The sequence below is a fragment of the Wolffia australiana genome, chromosome 1 (genome assembly GCF_029677425.1).
Source record: "Wolffia australiana isolate 7733 chromosome 1, ASM2967742v1".
NCBI lineage: Eukaryota > Viridiplantae > Streptophyta > Magnoliopsida > Alismatales > Araceae > Wolffia > Wolffia australiana.
Window position 1 is genome coordinate 3274678 of NC_135835.1, and position 9390 is coordinate 3284067.

Below are 9390 nucleotides of genomic sequence, written 5' to 3' on the forward strand. Positions count from 1 at the left end.
TCTGACAATTGAATGAGAAGATTATGAAGTCTGGATGATAGCTGGAGAGCTACTTTCAAATTATCTACTTACAACCTGGGTCTGCGTCAGGGCAGGACACCCGTGAGGTTTTTCTTTCTCTCTCTAGAGTCTGGACAGATGTAAAAGTCAACCCCACGGGGAAAAAGAAAAGAACCGTTAAAAAATGGATGAACCTGACACGTGTCTCTTCTCTCTCTAGAAATTGCAAGTACCGTGTAGACTGAGTGGGTGACGGCGTTAAGACCAGCCCTCTGTTCTTTGGCATCGTAGTTCGTAAGATGCTTTACAAGAACGCTTCTTCTTCTTATTCCTCCTCTGTCACCTGCCCCGGAGAAAGCTAAATTTAATGCCATTGTGACTTTCTGGGCTGTCCCGTAAAAGGAGAGAGAAGTAGAGTGGTAGACAGAGAGATAGAGAGAGTGAGAGACGGAGAGATAGAGATAGAGATAGAGAAAGTAGATAGAGAGGGAGACGGAGAGATAAATATAAAGAGAGAGGTAGAGAGAGAAAATAGATAGAGAGATAGAGGGAGAACGGAGAGATAGAGATAGAGGTAGAGAAAGAGAGGGGGGCAAATATAGACTGAGAGAGGGATAGGATGGAGAGGGTGAGAGGGGAGGGAGAGAGTCAGAGAGTGAAAAAGAGGAGGAAAAGGGGGAGGGAGAGTTATAGACACAGAGAGGGGGAGAGAGGAGGGAGAGGGGGGAGAGAGATATAAACAGAGATTGAGAGGGAGGGAGAGGAGAAAGAGAGAAGGGAGGGGGGGGAGGGAGATAGAAACGGAGAGAGAGGGGGGAGAGAGAGAGGGGGAGAGGGGAGGGAGATATAAACAGAGAGAGAGAGGGGCAGAGGGGGGAGAGATACATACAGAGATAGAGAGAGAGAGGGAGAGGAGAGAGAGGGGGGGAGAGATATAAACAGAGATAGAGAGGAGGGAGAGAAGAGAGAGAGAGAGAGAGGAGAGGGGAGGGAGATATAAACAGAGAGAGAGAGGAGAGGGAGGGGAGGGAGGGAGAGAGAGAGAGAGAAACAGAGAGAGAGAGGGAGAGGGGAAGGGAGATATATAAACAGAGAGAGGGAGAGGGGAGGGAGAGGAGAAAGAGAGAGAGGGAGAGGGGTAGGGAGATATATAAACAGAGAGAGGGAGAGGGAGAGGGGAGGGAGAGGAGAAAGAGAGAGAGAGAGAGGGGAGGGAGATATATAAACAGAGAGAGGGAGAGGGGGGAGAGAAAGAGAGAGAGGGAGAGGGGGGAGAGAAAGAGAGAGAGGGAGAGGGGGAGGGAGAGATATAAACAGAGAGAGAGGGAGAGGGAGAGAGAGATAGAAACAGAGAGAGAGAGAGAGAGGGAGAGGGAGAGGGAGAGATAATAACAGAGAGAGAGAGGGAGAGGGGGAGAGAGATAGAAACAGAGAGAGAGAGAGAGGGAGAGGGGGAGGGAGATATATTAACAGAGAGAGAGAGGGAGAGGGGGAGGGAGAGATATAAACAGAGAGAGAGAGAGGGAGAGGGGGAGGGAGAGATATAAACAGAGAGAGAGAGAGAGGGAGGAGGGAGAGATATAAACAGAGAGAGGGAGAGGGGGAGGGAGAGATATAAATAGAGAGAGAGAGAGGGAGAGATATAAACAGAGAGAGAGAGGGAGAGGGGGAGAGAGATAGAAACAGAGAGAAAGGGAGAGAGAGAGGGGGAGGGAGATATATAAACAGAGAGAGAGAGGGAGGGAGGGGGGGAGGGAGAGGGGGAGGGCGAGGGAGAGGGAAGATAGAGAGAGAGAGAAATAAAGATCGAGATAGAGAGAAAAAGATGTGAAGGAACAATGAAATTGAACATGAAATCATGAGAAACAAGTCATTGACCTCCATTTATCGATGGGCATTCGAAGATACCCATGAAGAAACTGATGTCAAGAAATTTATGAATAAAAGCGAGACATTAACATTCATAGCACGTTTATCTGATGCCTCCTGCTTGTCAACTTGTTCTCAAAACCAAATTGTGCCTATTCGTTTCATCTTGTATTGTTTTAATGTCTCCGGTCAAGGCGAAGTCAACAACAAACTTCCCTGCATTCAAAGAAAACGAATGGAGAGATAAAATGACGGATTACAACCTGTAAACCTCCTACCGCTTGCGAGAGTCTTGTTTTGAATTATGAAGTCTCTGGCAGATGAGAAAACTGACAATACTGATGCTAAAATAAATAGTTCGTGAGGATCTTGGTGAGGAAAATCCCCAAGTTTGGGTGATGACTAAATGAACGATTCCTCTCATGGATTCAGTAAGTGAACTGATCAGTCTGTTCCTTCAGAAAGTACTATTAGGGATGAATGTTATCAGATCAGATTGTAGTTGCTAATGAGACCTGAATGATCTGATCGACAAATTCGACCGATCTTATATTTAGGGCGGGACCTGGATCTGATGTAAGAACCGCCTCTGTGATCAGGAGGAACGATCAGTTGATCTGATTGTCGATCAGATCATTCACGGATCAGATATGAAGATTGATCCGCTTGGGCTCATTGCCATACATCGCATGATCCATTACACAGAACGGGTCCGATTATTTTGGGCTGACTGAGATCAAATTTGATCACCCAAAGCGGCTATCTGATCGATCAATAGTCGGCTATCAATCAAAATCTCAACGTATAGGATCAACCAATTGATCTGATCTCAGTCAATCATATTGATGACAATTCCTTGATTCAATTGCGATCGGGACCCTTCGACCGATTTATAATTTTTTGATTTTATAGGATCTAATCAGATTGACAAACATAAATATATTTAATATTGAAAGAGACAATAATTCCATCGGATCTGAATTGATTTAATTTTTTGAGGACCTAGCTTCTAACAAAAGAAATTCTGGAGGAACTTCATTGATGCAAGGAGGGCCAGCCAGTCCTAGATTAGTTTAAAGTCAGATTAATATCTAGTGTTTTCCGCGAGGATATCTTGAATTTTATTTGTAGCGATCTCCTGATAATAATATCAAAATCGGTGTCATGTTTCCCAGAAAAATGAAACAGCGAAGAGAAATGTTTTAATTTTAGATAGATAACAACCTAGAAAGGGCGTCTTCCAAATATTTAACCGACGAAAACAAATTCTTTGAGAGCTTAGAAGAAACCTCTGACATTCATCAGAATCTTTGACAGCCTAGAAGAAAACAAATTCTTAGGGAAATAGAGAATTTAATCGACGACTTTTTTCTCAAAGTACTGTCAAATATTTACATCATCACTGGCCATGAGTAACCAATAAAAACAGAAGAGAAGGAAGGGGGAAAAACCTTCGTCTCGGTGCTTCAAAATGATATCAGATCACTTCTTATCTCCGGGCTTCCGATAATTTTCTTCTATCCTCTTGGCCCTAACGAGCAATGAATCTGAAAGCTCTTTTATCTTGGGCACATCATAATTCTGATCTATATAGATACCAAAACCCATCCCCAACAAGAATACAAAACTACTCCTCAAAAATCCCATATTTCTCTGTCAAGGAAAGATAACATAAAGGTTACAACCGGTGACTAAAAAATCATACTTGGAAGAAAAACCCCGATTGTGAGTCAGAAATGCGCAAGCCCTAGACACTGATGTCATAGGTTCCAGTCGAATTTTCAACCAATTTGGTTGTTATCTTTGCAATGATTCAAGTCTAAATCGCCGGCTTCAAATATATTCATGTCAGCCTCGTCAAGAATTAAAACCGAAGTATCTAACAGAGGGGTGAAAAAAAAAACCGCCCAGGAGAGCAAGCAAGTGTACAATTTCTCACCTTCGCGGGGGGATCGAATCACGGAAGAATCTGAAAACAGCGACGAGGACGACGAATGTTGCCTCTGACGTTCTGAACAGAGCGAACGGAATAAAAATGTTAGAAATTTATAAGTTGCAACCAATAATACGATTCACTATGTATTCTTACAATTTTTTTAACGCGAATTTTTGGACAAGCAAAAAAGATAAAAAAACTTCCACTCCCAAGACGGTTCACCTCAAGAAGTAGCTGAATTCTTGGGTTGATGGGGTTCATGCAGCATCAAATCAGTTGATAATAGTACATCCAGAGCCATACACATGTATTTGGACTATTAACTTTGTATTTATATTTTTATACATTGAACATGTAATGAACTTATTGTGGTTAGCCTTAAGACATTTATTTAAACATTAACTTATAGCTTAAACACTAAAGTACATATTTTTTAACAGAAATATAATAAGGGAACATTGGCGGGGTAGCATGTGTGGGCAAATTTTACTTTAGGGAATTGGTTCAACATTTTTTTAGGGTATGGTAAGCTCTAATACATTATTCCCATCACGTATTACATGAAAGGAAATTGTCGTTAAAGTCACCGTATAACATTGTAATAGAGCAAAGGTATAAACATATTAACACTTTTAGCCTTTACAGTCATGCATGTGTTTCACTGGAGTTTGTATTAAAGTGCTTAGAAACTTTCCTGGCTTAGAAGTTGTAAAGGAAATTTCAAAATATTTGTGGGCTTTGATCAGAAATTTCTTGTTGGATAAAGAAAAGTGATGCCGCCTTAAAAATGATTAAATAGTGAAATATAATAGTGGATCTGCTTTTAGTTCTTTACATTTAACATATGAAAACTCTACTCAGATCAACAATTAGGCGAACTCTACTCATATCCTAGCTGACATTAGTGATGTTATATTCAAATGAAAAAGACAAATATTAGAGGGAAAAATGTTTTTCTGACACCATGTGAGGTAGAAGTTGTGCCATTCCCCATTTTAATAATGCTTATATTACCTTTACAACATCATTATTAATGTTTCACACACAACCCATCATCATAATAGTATTGTTACTAATTTGACCCTAGGTTTCAAGTTTTAACTGACCTTCCTAACCTTGACATTTTAACTTTCACAAAGTTCCTGAAATGAGAATCTTCACTCATGAGACCGAAATTAATCGTTTACAGAATCTTAATTTAAATATATTTTTATTACAATGTTTAACTTACTACTAATCACATCATATTATGTTATATTTAAATTTTATTAAAAAGTTGTGCAAGATAAACGTTTTTTATCACAATGTTTACTTGATTTTCATGGCATCATATCTTTATCATTATACTTGAAACACATGGTTTTAAATTTATAATCATAAAAAAACATTAAGAGACTCTTATAATTCAATAAATTATAAAAATATTATGTTTTTTTTTAATTTAAAATCATTCTAGGATGCATCTAGTTTTTTTTTCTCTAATTGTGGTGCTTAATGAAAAGTGCATGTACATGACACGTGCTGACACACCTCCTTAACACATGGATCTTTTGATTATTATGTAATTATTGTTTATTATAGTTATATGCCATCAACCTTGTTTATTCTGTCTTTTTCTTGCACAGAAACGTGGCGCAATGCGAGCCGCTGATGGAGGATAAGGAGAAATAATGATGGCCAATCATCACAGATAATGCCAAAATAAAGACAAACCTTATAAGTGACGTGGCGGAGGTGACAAGGATGAGGAGAGAGAAATATTTAGATTAAATCAACAGCTCTGAATCATCCAACTTTAGGGCTTGATGTGCGACAGACTAAAAAACCAATTGAGCTAAAATTTTGATCGCAGCTTTATCTTTATCTCTTTTGTTTTCTTATATGGTTAGATCAATAAATTGAGCCCTTGATCTTTATAAAAGATATTTTTGAACTCACTTCCTCTTAGTGAGGTAGATTAAAAAGAGTGAGGTATTTGATCGTCCATCATGATTTTCTTGGTGTCTTGAGTGCTTAGATAAGGTCAATATAGAAGAGGATAGGCCGATGGTTATGCCATTTTGGGCTTTGTTCTAACCGGTATCTCCGCTGACGTCATTCCTGATATTCTATCTTAATATCATAGTTTACGAAGTAAAAGCTCTTCCCAGGATCGGATTGTCTCCAGATAGCGAGTGGCTCAATTTGCTTTGTCCCTTCTGCTCGTTGCGCCTTCGGAACTGGATCTATGCTACTAATGGATTGAACGAGATTCAAGCTCGCTGGCTCGTTCATTCACTTGCTTATTTATTAACTCGTTGCTTCACCAGAAGCGACTTCTTTATGTGTAAAAAACATGACCTTTACTTCATCAAATTAGAAAATCACCTTGATTCTATGGGAGTAGGTTTAATCTCGTACATTATTTTTTTCCATCTCATACATTACTTTGATCTGTATCACATTCCTCATCACTATGACACATCCTCTAAGTGGTCACGACCATTTCCCTCATTCTCTATCATCCTTTTAAATCATAAACCCTAAATCACTATTTTCCTCTCCTTCCCTTCTCACTCTTCTCCTACATCCACCTTTCTCCCCTTATTATCATTTTATATCTTACTCCCTTAAATTACACTCATCCAGTTCACGTCATCGTACCAACTGTTCTTCGTATTTACATTCACATCCTATTTAAATACTCAATACCTTCCCTCTCATCTCACCGATTTCATTAAAACACTACACTTACCCTACATGCATCCCTTCTCATCCTAGCCGCATCACAATTTAGAGATACTTAAATCCCTAAGATCCACTCCCGGTAGAGACAACCCATGCTCATGTATTAGCTAGAATTATTACCTGGGTATTGGTTTATTGATTAAACTCAAATCAAAAACCTACTTTTAACCCAAAAATTGAGTTTATGTGAGAGTGAATAGAAAGAATAATAAGACCCAAAAGTTCTTTAATATGTCATAAAATGATCGTTTATTGGACATGAGATGGCATATTCTTAATAAGAGTTTCAAATTTCAATTTGTACATCATAGAAATAGACGTCCATTAATATTCCCAAGATTTACATTATTTCACATTTTCGCGGTATCTTATTATATCAAAATTAGTTCATAGAATTTTGTGCTATAATGTCATGATTTCAATTTATTCATATTACATAAAAATAATCACGTGTAAAATTAAATTTCATGAAAAATATCTCCTATTAAAATCATATAACATCACTCTCTTCCCCTTTATTATTCTGACATATGATTTAAGACAACTTAGGTGTACTCAACAAATCAAGCAGGATATTTACCTAAGAAGCCCCAGAGTAAAGATAATATGATGACGATTACTTATTTATCCATTTATTTTACTTTTGGAAAGTTTATCTTTATTCATATCCAGCAAAAAATTGTTTAAAATAAAGCCTTTTGAATCAGATATGATGAATTGATATTTTCTTGTAATCTTGGATCAGATCTAGAGTTGAGGTTGACTCATATGTTTCATGGTGTAAGTTTAACTAATGAAATGTTTTCACTTGAAGTTTGGTGTGAGCTATGTTTGGGCTCTTATCATGTTTCTATTGTTCATTTATTTTTGGGATCGGAGATTAAAGGACATTGTGTGCTTTTATTTCAGTTCATATAAAAGTATTTTAATTTCATTTATTAATCTAAGGGATTAAGTGAACTAGATGTAAATGTGCAAAGTGTAATTTATAAGTTATTAAACACAATCAAATTGTGAGATAATTAAATAAAAAATACGAAAAGAGATTAAAAAAAGTCATAAAAACCATGACCATGTGACATACATTATACATAGTAACTTCATAAAATATGTCATAGTATAATTACATAAACATATTATGGTTTATAGAGCTTTGTACTGTGGTCTCAAAATGGCTCACACAAGTCATATTCATGTAGATATCACCTGTATTAACCTGATTCATGTACTAATTAAACTATCCAAAAGGGACATGGAATTTTTAATGGCCATCTAGAGAAGAATGAAAAAAAATCTATGAAATTGATGTCTAAGATTATTAGTTTATAATTACAGTTGAATAAAAAATTATACAATACCATATTTTTAGCATCTTTAGTCATTTAATTATATTTGGATATTTTTTGGCTTTATGAAATAACTAATAGGCTCCCAAAAATACTGGTCACCTGCATTTCTCACTTTCTCAATAAAGGATCCCTTTTTGGCATATAATGCACGTTATCATCTCTTCATTTCTATTTACCCATTCACACATGAATATATTATTTCATAAATTTAATTATAATATTTTAAATGTGAAAAGTATCTAGAGAAAAAAATTATTACTATAGGAATTTCCTTAAATTTTAATATAGTTGTTTTATGATACATTATATAAATTAATCTAAATGGTCAATAAACTATGTTTTTATTATTTTCCTAAGATAACAGATATAATTATTGGGTTGTGAGATTACCGGACTCATGTAGCCTGTTGGTTTAGCAGATCACAAGCATGGAAATGTACCTACAAGAATGAAAGGTGGAGTAGCGAGTGAAGAAAGGCATGCACAATTTAATCCATATAAGTTGGGCTTTAGGCAACTGAGAGTTGTGCTTATGAAATGAATCCAAGTGGACAAAGTTTTATTGAAACATGCAGCAGTTGTTTTGAACTTATCACCTTGTTGACGCTGGTTTCTCAAAAACATAGTAAATCTTGGCTCTCTAACTCTAGGCAGATGAGAGGAAAATTCTGAGTCTTTGAATATGATATGGACACTCAATCATAGTACAAGAGTTAGTTATTTTAAATATGAGATCCAAAATTTTCTATACAAGAACTTATGACATGAATTCATGCTTTGAGTATTGATAAACTCAAATTTAGGGTGTTAATTGTTCATTGATATTTGAGTTAATCAATAATAATTTATTAGCATTTACTCAAAATAATTTGACTATTTTGCTATGAGCAAGAGTCATCTCCACAGGGAATGGATATTAGGATTTAAATACTCGTTAAATGATGATTCAAGAGGGGTGAGAGGATATACATATAAAATAGGGGATTGTGATGTGATGAATTCAAGGTGTTTACAGGGTGATAGACATTATATTATAAGGTTGATATGAACAGTAATAGGATGATTAGGTAGGAGGACATGGATAGATCAAATATAAATGAGAGTTAGATGAAGACGTGAAATTATGATGGATAAAGAAGACAAATAAGAAGATAAGATGATGGGGCGAGTGAATGGATGTGAGTGAATGTGGGTGGATGATGGTGAAATAGAATGGTGGAAGAATGAATGAGAATGACCTAATTGATGGATATGATGGAAGAATGGATACACTGTTGTTAGATGGAGAAGAGGATGTAAATCTAACTAATGGGATCTGAAGGAGAGAAACTAATGTGAGGCAAGGGAATAACCTTATATCTCTATATTCCATTGGGATCAAGCCACTTTTAGGATGCAGATCAGCCTCACCACTTCTCTTTTCATGTTCCCCAAGTATTCAAGACAAAAAGTGCACCTTGATGGACATTTGAAACCTTCACTCTATTTAAATCAGCCACTCTAGGAGGA

General features: G+C 36.7%; 1 long non-coding RNA gene across 4 annotated transcripts; it reads right to left on the reverse strand.

Moving 5' to 3' along the window:
- Nucleotides 1-8: 8 nt before the first annotated feature.
- Nucleotides 9-4118, reverse strand: LOC144701872 (uncharacterized). Of its 4 annotated transcripts, XR_013581124.1 has the most exons (4): nucleotides 3809-3915; nucleotides 3321-3416; nucleotides 1879-2085; nucleotides 9-343 (listed from the first exon to the last, which is right to left on the reverse strand). It is a non-coding gene; the product is annotated as an uncharacterized LOC144701872 (long non-coding RNA). The 4 variants fall into 4 exon arrangements; XR_013581126.1 differs by lacking the exons at nucleotides 9-343; nucleotides 1879-2085 and adding an exon at nucleotides 4028-4118 and having other exon boundaries at nucleotides 3186-3416; nucleotides 3809-3880; XR_013581128.1 differs by lacking the exons at nucleotides 9-343; nucleotides 1879-2085 and adding an exon at nucleotides 3959-4045 and having other exon boundaries at nucleotides 3186-3416; nucleotides 3809-3880.
- Nucleotides 4119-9390: the final 5272 nt, after the last annotated feature.